This window comes from Orcinus orca, chromosome 5 (assembly GCF_937001465.1).
Source record: "Orcinus orca chromosome 5, mOrcOrc1.1, whole genome shotgun sequence".
Taxonomy (NCBI): domain Eukaryota; kingdom Metazoa; phylum Chordata; class Mammalia; order Artiodactyla; family Delphinidae; genus Orcinus; species Orcinus orca.
This window is the reverse complement of record NC_064563.1, coordinates 146,102,140-146,119,326: the sequence shown is the minus strand read 5'-3', so window position 1 is coordinate 146,119,326 and position 17,187 is coordinate 146,102,140.

Here is a 17,187-nt window from a genome sequence, read left to right as displayed (position 1 = left end):
TCGGGCCCTCCGTCATTGGGAGAGCTCTTTTGCATCCGTGAGGAGGTTAGCTGTGGTGACCTTAGCGCGGGCAAAGCTCTCTCTGTCCATGGCATTTACATCTCAGGGTCACTGTGTGTGTTTCAACACATTATCTCCGGAAAAAGAAGCCAGGGGAGGAGTTAAAGATGAGGTTACTGTCCTAAGCCGTGGGCGCTGGGTGGAGAGATGCTGGTGCTGGAAGAGACAGCAGAGTATATCTTACATGGATGAATGGACAGATGGACGTTTGGACATATGTATGTGTTGATGTCATGGAGGCTTAGATGAATGTGTGGGCAGGTGGATGGGAGGATGTTTGGACGGGTGCTTGGATATATGTACGGATGCATGTACGGACGCATGTACGGATGACTGATGGATGGACGGATGCTTGGATGGACGGACGCATGGACGCATGGGAGCTTAGATGTATGGATGGATGAATGACTACATAAGATGTTTGGCATGGGTTGGGCAAACGTCAGCACATTCACTCACAAGTCTAGCAGGCAGGCGGACACACACTCATTGAGTACCTGTTTGGTGACAGGCGCTGCTCCAGGTGTTGGGGGCACATGGCTCCTGCCTGCACGTGGCTTACCTTCTAAGGAGTGGGGACAATGGGGATCTAAGAGAGTCAGCAAGGCCTCTGAGGAGGCAGCACTGACCTGGGCCCAAATGAAGAAGGACCAGCCCTGAGCAGGTGGGGCTCGGCCTGCCAGCACAGGGGACAGCCTTGTGACGGTGGAGGGCATCACACAGGGCTGCAGGGCGGCAACACTGTGCTGTGGGCCCCGCCCCTGCAGGTCCCCTCTCCATGCTTCTCTTTGCCTGTCCTGGGGCTGACCCACGTGGGTGCACCACCAGGCCCCTATCCTCTGGCTTCTGTTGCTTGATGGTGGGAGGAGAGCCCCTGCCCGTTGTCTCCCTTGACTGAAGGTTGCCGCTCTGCTCATGGTGCTGCTGTCCGTGGGCTTCTTTCAGGTTCCTGGTGAGCGCTCACCCACCCACCCCGTGGGCCCAGGGTGGAAACAACTCCACCACGACGATCTCCAGATTTCCGTCTCTGAGGCTCCCCTGTACCCTGCCCACACCACCCCTGGGCTTCCCTGGTGGTGCAGTGGTTGAGAGTCCGCCTGCCGATGCAGGGGACGCGGGTTCGTGCCCCGGTCTGGGAGGATCCCACATGCCGCGGAGCGGCTGGGCCCGTGAGCCATGGCCGCTGAGCCTGCGCGTCTGGAGCCTGTGCTCCGCAACGGGAGGGGCCACAGCAGTGAGAGGCCTGTGTACCACACACACAAAAAATGAATCCCCCCTATCCTGACTGATAAGGTAGTAAGTACAAGGGGTGACCCAGAAAACAGATGCTCAGAGTGGGGGCTGGGATTGGGTTGGTCATAGATGCAAGGTAACCTCCTGGCCGGGTTGGGTTGGTCATAGATGCAGGGTAACCTCCTGGCCGGGGAAACAGAACACAGGTAAACGCAGGTATCAGAGCATCTTGATGATTCCCATAATCAAGGGGCCAGCATGGAAGGAGGCAAAGCACTAGGGGAGAAGCCGAGTTGTCATGGTTTCCTAGTGGAGAGGGAAGAGAGTTTAGCCTCCAGGCTTCCTCTTAACCTACACAGGAAACAAGGAAATTTCCAATTACTGGATAAGCAAGGAAGACCCAGAGGGGCAGCTGTGAAGGACCCCCGTGGCCCCTGCAGCCTCAGGACCGGGGCTGGGGTCTGGCTGTGAGGCCGCCGAGTGAGAGCTCTCGAGCGTGGCCAGGTCTCTGAAGCCAAGCACACGTGTGTTCACAACCAGGGCCGTGTCCCCCCCAGGGGAAGGTTGGCAAAGTCTGAGGATACATGGGGTTGTCACAAGTGAGAAGGGTACTACTGGCATCTAGTGGGTAGAGGCCAGGGATGCAAACAGGACGGCCCCCCAGCAAAGAACGATCTGGCCCAACATCGACAGCACAGAGGCAGCTGACATAAGGGCCCTGGGGGTAAAGACAGGGACCCTGAGATGGGGGTGAGGCCAGGTGAGTGGAACATTTTGAGCTCCCGAGTTCCCTGAGCCTCCTTCCCCTGCAGAGACAGTCTCCATCTTTGATTATTTCCCAGACCCAGGATATAGAGGGGGAATGAATGTGCTTAGCACCTGGCCGAATGCCCATCGTGGTAGAAGGGGCCGGGGGAGCCCTGGAGCTGCCCTCTACACCGCAGCCCCGTGAAATGATGAACCAGGCCCAACACTGCACCCTGGGAGAAAGCAGTGGACACTGGAGAGGTGTTGGGGCAGAGATTCATACCATAAGCCCATGTAGCTCACCTGGTGCGCAGGTGCAAACATCCAAAGGACCCCAGAGCGTGACAGTGGGTTTTCACGAAGCTCATCAGTGGTCCAGAGGTCGTATCCTTACTGGAGGTCAGCGCAGCCCCGGCAGCGGCTACGCGGCTATTGGCCGGAGAAAGCCTCTTCTCCATCCCGATCAGGAAGGACAGGCATAAGCTGCCTGCTTTTGCAGGGTGGAGGGTCTGCACCACCTGGTCCACGTGGTCTTCCTTCCACCAAAGCCAGCCTGGCTCTCCCACCGCTGAGTGCCGCCCTGGACCACTGCTGAGCCACCTGTGTCCCCTCATGGGACGGGCTGACTTCCTGGTGGCCGGTGAATTACACTAGCCCCGTCACTCACGGAGGGGCAGCACTCTGTCCTCACGGGGATAAATAGGTTTCCCTTCCTGCCCTTGGTCCTCCGCCAGCACCACATTCTTGTACTTACAGGATCTCCTCCATCACTGTGGTATTCATACTGCATCATCGCCAAAAGCTAAGACAGTTCATGGCAAGGAAGTGCAGCCACCCCTAAAAGAGGTCTCTGGGGACCACATGGCCCCAACCATGATACTGGAGATACACAGTGGAATTCCGCAGCAGATGGAAGTTTTTGTGGGACGACCAGGTCAGAGCAGCCTGGAAGGCACTGGGAAACTGTCTGAGCCGGGAGCTAGGGCCCTGTGGTCCCGTCGGGTCCATCTCCACCTCTTCCTCAGTCCAAGCCTGGGGCCCTTTAATGCAGGAGACGCGTGGGCCTGGTGAAGAGAAGGTTCTGAAGAGAAGGTTGCTGCCACCAGCTGGGAGTCGCGGCCGGTGCGCTGCCATCAAAGTGTCACTGGAGGACCCTGGTGAAGGGATGCTCCCAGCGATCAGGGCTCCGACAGGCACAGCCAGCCGTCGTCCCCCTCCTGCGAGTGTAGCGCTGGCCGGGGAGCAGATCTCGGTTGATCCATGGTGGGTGGCAAAAGGGTTAGCCTCTCGGCCAGAGACGTGGAAGGAACACAGGTGGAAAACTGGTGACGAGGTGGGCCTTAGGGAGACACTGGTGGATCTTGTGGATGGGCACGTGGAAGATGTTTGTGGCCCATGTCAATACCCGCGGGGGGCGTGGGCGTGGTGTGTCAATATTCAGGGGCCCAAGGGTGGCCCGTCTTCCGGATACCAGCCAGTCCTTTCCTTCAGCCAGCCAGATGCTTGCTCACTGGAGCCATGTAAAAGAGGCAACATTTTTAAACAATCAAAATTAAATTGAAAAAATGCACCATCAACATTTAAAATAAAAACCAGTGCAGCGCCAAACCTTATTGAAGTGTGAGCAGGGCGGGGGGCTGGGGGCATTAGGAGGGGACGTGAAACCTTGGGCTATTCGTTTCTTGGAGTTGCTGTGACAATTTATCACAAACCGGGGGGCTTAGAACAAGAGGGATGTATTCTCTCCCAGTCTGGAGGACAGAAGTGTGAAATCAAGGTGTGGGCAGGGCAGGTCCTTCTGAAGCTTCGAGAGTCCCTCCCAGCTCCCAGCTGGTGTCCTTGTGTGTCTCCTCCCCTTCTTGTCTTTTATAGAGACACTTGTCATTGGCTTCAGGGCCCACCCTAGTCCGGGACGACCTCACACTGAGACCCTAACCTGGTTGCACCTCCAGAGGCACTGACTCTAAACAAGGTCACGTTCGTGGGTTCCGGATGGAGCACCTTTTGGGCGCGTGGGGACCACCGCTCAACGCACTACACCTGGCTCGCGTGGAAGCGGACTTAATAATATTTTCAAAAACTACTGGTTTGCTAATCTTATTTTTTAGATTTATTATTTTTATTAAGACTTGATTTTTTTTAGAGAAGTGTAAGGTTCACAGCAAAATTGAGGGGAAAATACAGCCATTTCCCACATCCCTGCTACCCCTGCACACGCACAGCTCTCTCCCCCGTTAACGACACCCCTTACCCGAGTGGTTCATTTGTCACAGTTGGTGACCCTGCGTGGATGCGTCATAACCGCGCAAGTCTGTGGTTTACCTTACGGCTCCCTTCTGGTGTCCTACGTTCTTTGGTTCAGACCATTCTTATTTTTACTTAAGATTTTCCACGTTTGCCAAGTTTTCTTATCCAAGTAATTATCTTAAAGAATTTTAAATTAACTTAAGTTGGAGTAAAATTATAATTAATTCTGTTTTGATATAAATAAAATAGCGTTGTAAGTTTTAATACATCGGCTTTGCGGCTTTTCATCTTTGCAACTATTTTAATGCGTTGGCAAAGACAGGACCATATAAAACTACATAGAACATGTGACTAGGGGTGCATCTCTTTCCTTTTGTCTCAGGCTCCACTTTGGTTGGGACAACACTGCTCAGCTATCAAGATGCAGGTGGGGCAGCAGGAAATCAGGCTGGGGTCCCCAGGGGAAGCATGCCCTGAGGGGGCAAAGGGAGGTGGGTGTTGAAGGATGGAGGGAAGGAAGGCGTCTTGACACCGAAACATGAGGCAGGCGGCTCTGTCTAATCAATGGGTCGGTTTACTATTAGGTAATTTACTGGCAGGGTGGGTCGGGCAGGCAATGGTCCGTATTCACAGCTGCACTCTGCACCCCCGAGGGGCCACTGGGACAGTTTTACAGTTAACCTAGGGCATGGGGTGCGTGCTTGGAAATAGGACGTGCATTCCTGAGTCAAGAAGATTGAATGGGCAACCGCTCCTCGTGCTGGGAACACATCAGCGTTCATCATTGTTTGGGGACTAGCAAAGCATGGAAGCCACCTGGTCCTAATAATTATCAAATGATATCTATTAACCTCAGAGCCTTTGATGACCGAGAGGGGATTTTCTGCACAGTACAGTCCTGGGTAGGGTCAGCGGAAGGACAGGAGGGACCTAGCGGGCCCAAGATGACGTCACTTACGCCAACAGCCGGCGGGTGCTGGCACTGAACACGTCTGTCCGTGACCCCCAGAGCTGCAGTGTGGATGAGAGTTTCAACCCCTGCTGCCCCTGGTCCAGGCGCCTCTCACAGTTTTGGTGTCTTCACTGCACCTGGGGCACCTGATAAAGACTTTCCAGCTTGGACATAAACGTGGAATCAGGATCTCAGTGCAGACCAGGGCTTCAGGGGCTGTAGGAATGGGCTCAGTCGCCCGACTGATTCCTCGCGGCCCCGGTGGATCCCACATCGAACACACAGTGAGGCCCGGCTGTGCTCTCAGATGCACAAGCCAACGCTTCCTGGGCAAGGTCCTCGGAATATCACACAGATGAGGGAGCACGTCACGGTCCTCGGTGGGGAAGGAACACGGACAATTTTACATGAAGACATGCCGGGGTGAGATAATCTGAAGAGCTGAGCTGAGCTGAGTCTCTGCTGGATTTGTGAAGGCTGCTGGGTGAGCGCTTCCTTCCTGATTTTATAAACTGGGACCCAGGTGTCAGCATGAGAAGATCCTGGAAAGTGGAATAGTGCAGGTGGGGCCGGGGACCCCGCTGTGGTGATGTGCCCCGGGGTCCCCGACTCTGGGGAAGGCCAGATTTCCGGTGGACGTTTGTCCCCCGTGACCCTACCCCCTCCCTGGGAGAGCAGGGCCCAAGGCGAGGTTCGGCGTCTGGCGGCTGAATGGAACAGGAACTCCCAGTCCAGTGCTCTGTGCTTGACCATCATGAGGACTGGAGATCGCGCGTCTGATTCATGTGGCCCCAGGAAGAAGCACGTGTTGGGCTGGGGTGGGGTGGGGACCTGGTGTGGAGGAAACAAGGGGGACGCTGTCTCCTGAAGGGTCTGGGACAGAGAAGCAGAGGGTCAGCCGATGCAGGGAGGGCTGCGTGCAAGCTGGGAGGCACCATGCAGAGCTGAGGCCAGGGAGGTGCAGACGAGGAGACGGCAGAGAGGTGGACAAGCAGAGCCGTGACTTCCCGAGTCCCGATTCTCCGAGGTTAAAAGCCCCTCGCAGGGGCCCCCTCCTGGCCAGCAGGAACTTCACAAAGCGCCCTGGTCAGAGCACACTTGCAATGTAACAAACGTAGACGGCTGGCTTCTGTCTGCCTTTTCCCTCTTGGGTTAAATGTGAGTTTGGGCACCTCAAGGTTGGATTTTGTACAGAAAACATAACTCAGAAATTGGCTTTGGTTTTAAAAAATAATCTTCATGTTATCGAAGTTGAGAATTTGCATAACTAGTTCTTCCTTGTATTTACCAGCCCATATTTATAATTTTGGTAACTGGAAACAGTTCCATTTTCTTAAACATAGGCTTTGATCAATGGAAGCAAATGTCAAACCCCTCTGAATATTTTCAACTGCGTGTGTAAGTTTAGCAAAGTTAACTTTCTTGGTGAGAGCTTCAGTTATTTGATTAACAAATCAGACTTTACCATTGATCTCATTAGCTGAGAAATTCACTTTCTAAACATGGCGACTTCTCCTGTATGTTTCAAAACTGAAAATAAATTTAGTAACATTTCTATTTCACATCCCAAGTCCAGATCAATTACTCCTATATCAATTGAAAGGAGCAACCAGGCAGGGCTTTTATTGCAGTGAACCTAATTATGAGCAGATAAAACTTCAACTGCCCATAAATCCCTTAACTTGAAAATACTATAGGCTAGGAGTTTGATTTTCTTAAAATTTCTGTACATAATTCCAAATATTTCTGATGTTGAAAGGTCCTAAGAAGTGAACCCTAAAAGGCCACTGTGGAAACAATGGCTTATCCCCAAACCAGCTGGGGGCAGTGGAGTCTCGTCCTGCTACAGTTGTGTGTGACTGTCTACACTGGCCAGGATGCTAAGTGAATTATTTTTGACAGCACATTTGGACATAGAGAGCCCCACTAAAAGGGGTGGTTTCATAACACAAATCCCTTCTTTTAAATCCTTGTTTTCACATCCCAAAGATTTAAGCTGTGTATGACCCAAGTTTTCTGTCCCCTCACAGAGTCATCAATTCCCACCAAGACTGTTAGACCCCCTCCAGGCTTCAGGGGGACTTGCCTTTTCTTGGTGCTCAAAATATTATAATCATGAAAATTTCCTAATATGCACAAAGTAGAGAGAACAATGAACCCTCTGTTTCCACCTTTAATTTCCATTCATTTAAGATACTTAAATATTTTTTCATCTATTTGCACTGACTTTAACGTTATGCAATCCTGCATTTATTCACAATCTTTCTTACAGATATTAAAGCGATATACAAGTCATTTCTGGATTTCTCTCTCTTTTTTTTTTTTTCCTATTTGGTTACAAATTCTACGATGAGGGGAGGAAATGATCATAGAAAATACCGGAAAAATCTTAAAGAAGACAAGAAAGGAGAGAAAATGGTATATAAATAGTGGAAACAAGGAAAACAAATAGTGCAATGGTTGTCATGGCCCAAATATACCAGAATTTATTGAATTAGGTGAAAAAATGTCTAAAAAGTTAACAGGGAAGACATGCATCCTATGGGCACGATGAAAACCTAAAGACAGTTTCTGCTCCCTGCTCCCTGGCAACCTGCCCTTCACTTCAGGCCGGTCCTTCCTTTTTGCAAACCAGCACTGTTCTCTGCGGGGAGAGGGTGGGAGGCTCGCCCGTCCCTTCAGATGCCAGTCTGTCTAGACTGAGCTGGGAGATGCCCAAAGCGAGGCAGACGCAGAGTGGCCCCTGGTACTGGAGAGGCAGGTGCAGGGCGAGGAGCCCTTTGATTGGAGCGTTAGGAAGAGAAGAGCATCAGTGCGGGAAGCGTGTCTACGCGTCTGTTCTTCCTAGCAACACCTGTCCAATCACGTGGCACCAAAGAAGTAAAAGATGACCCAGGAGAGCTGGGAAGAGCCTGCTGTCGTCTGCGATCAGCTTCAGGGGAAAGTGCAGCCCAGCTCGAGGGGCCTCTTCGCAGAAACCCCACCCGAGGCCGCAGCAGCAGATATCCTCCTCCAACCCACTCACACTCACGGAGGCCAGAAGGGGACACTTGGTCCTGTGTCTCCTTTTCAGAACAACTCTCGGGTTTCACAGATTCTCAGCAGCACCTACCTCTAGACCATGACTTTTAAAACTCACATTTCATTGCAGGGACCTTTTAAATAAGATGGGAGGGAATTCCCTGGTGGTCCAGTGGTGAAGACTCAGTGCTCCCAATGCAGGGGGCCTGGGTTTGATCCCTGGTCAGGGAACTAGATCCTGCGTGTCGCAACTAAAGATCCCGCGTGCAGCGACTAAGACCCAGCGCAGCCAAATAAATTAAAAAAAAAAAAAGATGGGAAAGTTGACTGTGTCAGACTTTCAGAAACACGAGACAGATGAGTCTGCCACCTGCATAAAGATAAAATCGCTCACTTTTGATAAAATTCTGCAGAGACTGAAAAGGCCTCTTTTGGAAGATTGTCCTTTGCTGCTAGCTGTCCTGTGTTTCTTCCACATGGACCATCAGACTCCAGGTTCTGAGTGGACAGAGACTTGTCAGCCTCCTTCACTGCTGGACGCTGCCCCTTAAACAGTGTTGACTCAATAAATCTTGGTTGCATAACTGAACACATAAAATAAAAGTAAGTGAATAGTTCAAGCATCCTAGAAAGCAAAATACAGCTCTAACGGAAACTGTGGCTCCACAGAGCAGAGGACCATGTCCCCTGTCCCTCTCACTGGAGGGCCCACGGCACACATGACTCCCTCCGTCAGCATCCCTCACTTGTCAGTATCCCTCATCTCTCAGCATCCCTCACCTGGAGTGGGGGAGAGGGAGCCAGCCAGGAAGGACTGGGCTCCAGGAAGGAGCGGGCTCCAGGAAGGAGATGCCTGTGGGTGGAGTTCCCCCTCCAGGAACTGACGATGGCCACACTTACTCCACCCTCGGGCCCCACCTGTGTCACTGTGAAAGGTGCTGAATTTGCTCCCCTCTCAGGAGCCCTCCTGACCCCCCATCTGTCTGTCCATCTGTGAGTCAGACATCAGTTGGGCCCAGTATGGCCAGGCTGTTGAGTTTTGCAGGTGGTGGGTTGATAATACCAGAAAGGTATCTGGAGCCAGACCTGGGGAAGCCTGAATCACCTGCCCGATGACCTTGACCTCACTAAGTAGTGAGGAGAACCATTGGCAGGAAGAGGGTAACATGGTTGGGGTGGATCTTTGTCTGCTGGGGCTGCTGTAACAAGATACCACAGGCTTATATGACTTGATCCACAGCGGCTGATTTCCTCACAGCTCTGGAGGCTGGACGTCTGCGATTAAGGCACCAGGAAATTCAGTTTCTGGTGAGCTTCACTTTCTGGCTTGTAGATGGAATGCTTTCCTGCTGTATCCCTGTGTCCTCACGTGGCCTTTCCTTGGTTCATATACTCAGTGGGGGGTGTGTGGTAGAGAGAAAGTAAGAGAGAAAGAAAGAAAGAAAGAAAGAAAGAAAGAAAGAGAGAGAGAGAGAGAGAAAGACGTAGAGAACAAATGTATAGACACCAAGGGGGGAAAGCAGGGGCTAGGGGTGGGAGGTGGGATGAACTGGGAGATTGGGATTGACATATATACACTAATATGTATAAAGTAGATAACTAATGAGAACCTGCTGTATAGCACAGGGAACTCTACTCCACTTTGCTGTACAGTAGAAACTAGCACAACATTGTTAAACAACTATACCCCAATAAAAAAAAATGAAATAGAGACATATTTTATGATTGCAATAATCACCTTCCAAAGTAATAAGCTAACCATTATCTAAATGGTTTTATTTTCTAAATCATCATTTATTTTTATTTTCTGAAAATGATGTGAATTAATGTCATTTAAAAAAAGAAAGGAAGGAAGGAAGAAAGAGCTCCAGAGAGTGAGCGCTGGGGTCTCCTCTGATAAGGGCACTCATCCCACCAGACCAGGGCCCCACCCTGATGACCTCATTTAACCCTAATTACTTCCTTACTCCAACTACAGCCATGCTGGGGAGTTAGGGCTTCAACCTATGAATCTAGGGGGTGGACACAGCAGGATGGTAGTTTAGGAAGATTCACTGGGGTGGCAGAGAGGGGAGCTGATGGAGAAGGAAACACATTTTTTGAGTACCTATTATATACCTGTCTGCGTTAGGGATTTTACGTACCTTTCAAACCTCATTCTCATCCTCCTTTACGATCAGGGAACTGGAGGCCAGGAAGTGAAAGAACTGCCCACAGGTACACAGCCCTGGGGGTGGGACAGGAGGGGTCCTGCCCCTGAGCCCAGGCCTGGCTCCGTGGAGGCCGGGGGAAGAGCGCCTGGAGGGGAAGTGAAGGGGGCAGATGAGCTTGGAGATGCTTTGGGCTCCTGGGCACAAGGGAAGAGAAACTCTGAGGATCCCTCGAGTTCAGGGGGGCTACTTAAGGGCATGCCTGTGGGGTCTGTGGGAGAACACAAGTCACAAGAGAAGGCACAGACCGAACCGGTGAGCCATTGCCTAACAAGCCTGTGTCTGCTGGGACCAGGGGCCCAACCCGGGCCTGGGAGGGAGGAGCCTTGTGGTCCGAGCGTGGACCTGGAGCATAACGGGGTGCAGAGGTCCTTGCATGGGCTCCGGGGGTGGCAAGTGCTGCGGTTGACACCTCTTTACCAAAGCAGATGTGTTGGGGTGACATCAGGGCTCCGGGGAGGGAATGACTTTGGCAGGAGGGAAGATACTAGGCAGAGGTGGTTGCAAGCTTCTGTGTGGGAGAGGAAGGAGAGTGAGGTGCTGCACGCGCAGAAATGGGGCCACAGGGTGGGGGCCAGCCCTCCCCTCTGGTACAGGGGAGGATGCCTCACCCTTTGAGTTGCTCTGAGCTACAGTGGGAGAGGGAGGGTGGGCTGCCCTCCGGGGCCCACCGGCTGCGTTCAAGAGAAAGCGCTTCCCGAGGAGACGCAGGCAGCTCTCTCTCTCAGCCCAACGGAGGAGTTTCTTTCCCTTCTCAACACAGATGTGTATTTTCAAACACACACACACACACACACACACACACATTCCAACCCTGCTCTTCCTGGATGGGGTGAGAGGACCAGTCATTGCCCAGGGGACGTCTCCCGTCCAATCACACTCTTGGGCCACAGCGACCTGCTTCCCTTCCATCTCCTGATGTACAGGGTTAAGTGCGTTACCAGGACATAGGTGTAAATTCTGGGTGGGAAGCGGGGCTGTGCAGGCAGCCCCTCAAGGCTACCCACCTTGCCTCAGCCCAGGGAGGCTGTCCAGCCCTGCGAGTGGCCACAATCACAAACTGTTTTATTCCCTTCCCTCGTCCCTCCCCACCTCTTGAAGGTGGCAGAACAGACTCCACAGCAGGGGCGGCTCTTTGTTCTTCACCTTCGGGCTCTTCTTGCCTTTCAGGACGGGGTTGACTGGGGATCCCCTGCCCTGGGCTCACTCTTGTGTGTCACACCGTGTTGGCTAGGCACTCGGCTGCCCTGGGTTTCTGTCCCGATGGCCCCAGAGATGGGCAATTCCCCGGCCAGGCTTTCTGTCCTTGGTTGGGTCTGTTTTGTTGACGGTCCATGAAGGCTGAGCTGGAGAAGTGGAGGTGCTCCTGCTGTCCCCCCACCTGGCGACAATCCACTTAGACTACCGCGAGGGAGTGGGTGTGACAGCTGCTTCCAGATGAGGGCCCTTCTGCTCCTGCACGTGCAGCAGGAGAGATGGACGGGCCCCTCGGGGTCCCGCCCTGTGTGGGGTCCTCTTCAGGGGGTGCAGGGCAGACTCAGGGCACAGACACACTGGACAGAATCCAGGCGTTGTGGCCGGACTCATCAGCGTTCTCCAGAGAACCAGATACATATAAACTTATTCTAAGGAGCTGGCTTCCATGATGAGGGAGGCTGAGAAGTCCTAGGACCCGCCGTCTGCAAACTGGAGGCCCGGGACGGCCGTCTGAGAATTGGGGAAGCTGATGGTGCAAATCCCAGCCCGAGGGCAGGAGGAGACCGAGGCCCCAGCTCCACGGTCAGGCCGAGTCCCCGCCTCTAGTTCTGTTCCCGCTCCAATAGACTCAGGAGTCTAGACTCGCTGGTGGAGGTCAAGGGTGCCCCTTTGCAGCGTCCTGTGCCAACTCGGGGACCACACCGGGAGATGAGCTGGGTTTCAGCCCCACTCAACCCTCTGGCGGCACCGCTGTGGACGGCACAACCACCTTGGTCTACACAGCCATCCTGGTTGTGTTGCTGTGGACGAGGGGCGAGTGGGTGGGAGTGGGGCTCCCCAGAGCGTACTGTGTGAAGCAGGAGTTTAATGGGCGCTTCTGGAAGATGAAGGAGTTACGGAACTTCCCTCCAGGAGGCAGCTGCAGGTAAAGTGGAGAAGCTCTAACAGTGAAGGGAAGACGTTGGGGTGTTAGCACCGCAATAACTGTCCGAGAGCCCAAAGGGGACGGGAGGGAACGGAAGCTGGTGTCCGACGTCGGGATGGGGGCAGCCAGTCTGCGGGAGTAACAGGGGCAGCCCTGTCAACTCTTTTCCTTCGGGGTCAAGTACTGTCTGGGGAGGATGATGGGAAGGGAGGCACAGCATGTCTGTGCTGGGGACCTGTCCATAGGTAACGTGGTTCGGCCTTCCTCTCCCTCTGGGTCAACCTGTGACCAGTGCCACGATCATAATGAAGGTTGACCATTATCCATGAATAACATGAACCAAAAAAAGAAAGAAGAGAAACAAATAATTAGGGGGCGTGGAGAAGTCTTCTCCTGGGATAGAAGGGAATATCTCAGTCTTAGCACCAAAAATGTCCATGCCACGAGCGTCAGCGGCCTTCCAGGTTGAATACATAGTCTAGCTCAGCTCAAAGACGTGACATCGACTCCTTTCCGCTTCAAGGCCCGGCCTTGTCTGTGTTAGGAAAGTTGTGAACATCACAGCAGCTTCTCCGCTGTGGGACTGAGGCCGTGCCGGTCTGTGTCTTGCCTCCTTACAGAACTGGGAGGCCTGATCCCTGGACCAGGAGTCTGCAGGGTCTGCAGGAGCTTAGACCACAGTGAGTACGAACCAGGCTCCCTTGACGCGGCAGCGGGCTGTGGAACGTGACCCCGACGCTTACCACATCCTGGACCCCAGCTCTGGAGAAGACTGTAGTTTCAGGTTAATTTTACGACTAGTATGGGTGTCTGTTTTATACAAAATGTCACCTTATAAATCGGTAGATATGGAAAACGGCCATTTCACTCCATTGTTTTGGAAAAGAAATGATAGCTTTTCATGTGAAATAGGCTAGAGCAGTTCAGGAATTTCAGAAGTCACTACTTTAACTCAAGCAGAGACGCTTTGAGGGATGTGCTCCGGAGCTGGGTTCAAGCTAAGTCCAGGAGAAAGGAGACCCTTCGTTAGGGCTCTGAGTCCTCAGTGCAGAAAAGTTCCTCCAGCCGAGCGGGGCTCTCAACTCTGGGTGCCCTTGGGTATCTGCTGAGGAGTTTTTTAAAAAATGCTGATGACTGGGCCCCCCCTAGACTAAGGGAATCAGCATCTCTGAGGGTGGGCCTGGGCAGATGTATTTTTCAAACAGCACCTGGGTGGGTGCTGAGAACTATTGCGCAGAGTTTCCTGATTGCTGCAAAGCCAGAATCCAACTGTTTCGGTGCCAAGGGTTTTGTGGCTGGGACTGGCTGGTGCAGGGGGCGGGGTGGGTGTCGCTGGTGAGGAAACGCGGGCCCGGCGTCCACAGCCAGGCTCCGTGGGAAGCCCCCATCCTCTTTGCCTCTTGATCAGGATTATCCAGGGGGCTGACAACCCCAGGCGAGGGTGTGTGATGGGCGTACGGGGAGGTTATAAAGGGACAGATGCCCCCCATCTCGACAACTCCTCTAACAGGCGAGCTCTCACCAGTTCTTCTATGTGAGTCATCCTCCAGTTGCCCCTAAATTAGCCTGCGCATCTCCACGTGCGTTGCAGGGAAGCAGTGACTGACAGCTTGTCCCAAAGTGGAAATGCAGATGACAGACGCTTAATCAAAATAGAATAGATAGTACTTTTAAGACCCCACACGTTGAGGCATGGCTCGCGCTGGGAATGCAGTCGATGGGAACTTGAGTCAGTGAGTTGAGCCGTGGGGACGTGACTCAGCAGGGCCGCGGGGAGGCGTTAAGCCTCAGGACTTCTCCCTGCGGTGTCCCTGACTCCAATCACGTCCCATCCCCAGCGGGCTGTACACTCCTCCAGGGCTGGGACTATGTCTTATTCACCTCGGTCATCTGCATGGCAGCCAGCGTGATGTCACACACATAGTAGAATTACTTTTTCTTTTTTTTTTCGAGGAATGAGTGAGTAAAGGCAGTGATGTCTGGGAGGTAGAAGATGAAACCAGCTTCCATGAGGTGACAAGAGGCACATCTCACTGGGGACTGAGATTCCTCCTGCCCCAGGATGACCAGGGAGACCGGCAGATGCCAGCTGGTGTTTCCAACAGGGCGGTGACCAGTCCTGTCCTGAGTCCAGGCGTTGGACTCAGAACGGGTTTGGGGGAGGTGTGGAGGGGAGTCACGTCTTCATCAGGAGCAGGCATGTCACGATGGCTGAATCCTGCACCTGAGACCTGTGGGCAATGCTCTCGTGAAGGGCGACAGCAAACTGGCCAAGGCACCATATGTACGCCTATGCCTTCGTCCCGCAGTGTTATTTTTTTGTTATTTATTTATTTTTTTTTGCGGTACGCGGGCCTCTCACTGTTGTGGCCTCTCCCGTTGCGGAGCACAGCCTCCGGACGCGCAGGCTCAGCGGCCATGGCTCACGGGCCCAGCCGCTCCGCGGCATGTGGGATCTTCCCGGACCGGGGCACGAACCCGTGTCCTCTGCATCGGCAGGCGGACTCTCAACCCCTGCGCCACCAGGGAAGCCCCAACAGTCGCCTTTTTAAATGTCTTTGTGTCTTAATGGTAGACATTTTCCTATTTTTAGCTTTTAATTGCGTTCATTGCAATACTAATACAAAAGAGATGGTTTACATTTCTGGACATGCTCTCACTCGTCCATATGGAAGATAGTGCGCTTTGGAACAGATGTTTACATTAATGCCTGAGATCTGCTATTTCCACCCTTTTTCTGCTGCCAGAGCCAGTGCCTTGTAATGTTTTCGAAGTAGGGATGGAGATCAGATTTTTCCTTAGCGTTACACAGAACATGAAAGTACTGGGACGAGAAACGAGGATTCAGTTCAAAGGGCCCAGCTGTGCGCTCGGGCGCCATTTTCCAGGTAACTGTGAGTTAAGTCAACTCAAGTTGGCAATTATTCCAGTGAGCATGGCCTCGTCCATCTTCACCTTTAGATGCCTGTGGACAAAGGTGGGGACTTTCTAGAATACCTGCTTGGCATGAATCCCACTCACGTTGGGTGTTCCCACCGCAGGCACCCCTGGGACAAGTTAAGTCTCAGCAGAGATGCTGAGAGAGCAGTGGATGGGGTGTCCTGCTGGCAGCGGGGATGAGGCAGGCACCGCTCCTCACAGGACAAGGGGCAGAATTTTCCAGTTTTAGAAGTCTGAGAGAGGAACTTCCCTGGCGGTCCAGTGGTTAAGACTTCGCCTTCCAAGGCAAGGGGTGCGGGTTCGATCCCTGGCTGGGGAGCTTAGATCCCACGTGCCTCGCGGCCAAAAAACCAAAACATAAAACAGAAGCAATATTGTAACAAATTCAATAAAGAGTTTAAAAAATGGTCCACATCAAAAAGAATCTTTATTAAAAAAAAAATCGGAAAGGCAAAATGGGCCCATTTGAGATTCTTGCTCTGTGCCCTCCTGAGTCCTTGATGAGGTCCTGTCTGGGTACGAAGCCCTGCTGCTTGAAGATAACCACTGAACCTAAAATGTTTGTTTTTCTGGACCCACCATGACAAGAAGGGAAGTGAGCACACGAGGGGGTTGCTGTCTGATGTGAAGGGCACCCTGGTGCCTGTGGGAGGGGTTGGTGGCCTGGGGACCCTATAGAGAGACTCCCCAGGGCGATACCCAGTTAAATCAGAAACTAATTCCTTAAGTCTCCTGTGTGACAGTTTTTCAAGGGGTAATATCTGTGGCAAACACGCGAGCCTTGGTCCCAGGATCCACCAGAGGGTGGGAGCTGCAGGGGGTCGTGAGTGGAGTGACAGTTTGTGTGTGGAAAGCAGTTCGGACACTGTCTGATCCTCCCCTTTTAACAGACGCTGTCAGCTTCCCTCTTTCTTTGGTTTTTGTTTTTTGCCCGCACCGTGTGGCTTGTGGGACCTTAGTTCCTCGACCAGGGATTGAACCCACGCCCTCAGCAGTGAAAGCGCAGAGTTCTAACCACTGGACCACCAGGGAGTTCCCCAGTTCCCCTCTTTCTGATGAGAAAAATAACCCACCACCAGAAGGCTCGTACGTGCCCAATTTCTCTTTAATAAATGCACTGAGGGGTCAAAGATATTCACGGTGACCTTCCAGTTGGGCTGCAGTCTGGAAGGAAAAACAGGGCCAATTACTTCAGACGTCAACAAGAGCATCTGTGGTTAAAAGAGTGTGTGCCGTTGGGTACCTGCCTGGTGTGCCAATCGTGGGTGCCAGGCTGGATTCTTGCTTTGACACAATAGAAAGCCACCCTCACTGAATAATGAATGCACGGAATTGAGGAGAAGCTGGAGAGACGGGCTCAGAATGGGCCGGGACTGGGCAGGGAGCAAAGCAGGATTGGCAGCTGGCAGCACAGTCAGATGATCCTTCAGACGCTGGCCATGGTGGCATAGCCGCCTCTGGACACACCTCTCTCTACCACCGCACACAGGTGTAGGTAGCCAGCTCAGGGAAGCCAGCCAGTCACCCTTGAGGGTCACCATCCCCTCACCAGGCTGCGTTCGCTGTGCTTGTCCATTGACCATTTGAACTGAACATAGGAGAACAAAGATGCCCCAGGGGATTAGATGGGTACCAAACACATTTTTACACGTCAC